Source organism: Carassius gibelio, chromosome A13 (genome assembly GCF_023724105.1).
Source record: "Carassius gibelio isolate Cgi1373 ecotype wild population from Czech Republic chromosome A13, carGib1.2-hapl.c, whole genome shotgun sequence".
Taxonomy (NCBI): Eukaryota; Metazoa; Chordata; class Actinopteri; order Cypriniformes; family Cyprinidae; genus Carassius; species Carassius gibelio.
Genome location: NC_068383.1, coordinates 22,406,310 through 22,406,815, shown reverse-complemented (window position 1 = coordinate 22,406,815; position 506 = coordinate 22,406,310).

Here is a 506-nt window from a genome sequence, read left to right as displayed (position 1 = left end):
ATAGAGGAGCAGAAAAAGGGAAGATTTATTAACAGCACTCGATTACATTTTTGGGAAGGACTGAGCCTGAAGGACTGGGGTTGCAAAAAAGAGGAGAGGAGCACTTTGGATGCTCTTGACTAAAAGTTAACCGTGTCTATTTGGCCTCAACAAAGGCCATTTTGGGGAAAGCTGGACTCTGACTCCACGACTTCAGATTAGGTGGAGTGGTAGGATTAGTCCTTAATGACTCGGACTTTGAAGACAAAGAGAGCCTCAGCAAAGAAGCTTAGATATGGAAGAATTAACAGAGCTCCACCAGCGCCCTCCTCTCTCCCTCTCATCCTTTCTCTTCTCCTGACTCTCTGTTTGCTCTGCAGTGCAGGTAGAGGTCATAGAGGGCACAGGGTGACCGCACAAAGCAGTGGTCTGTTTCAAAGCAGCTGTGAGCGTGTCCACTAAATGCTACAGACCAAAGCTCCAGAAGCATTTACAGATGGGCCTGCGCTAATAAATGCAAGCACCCA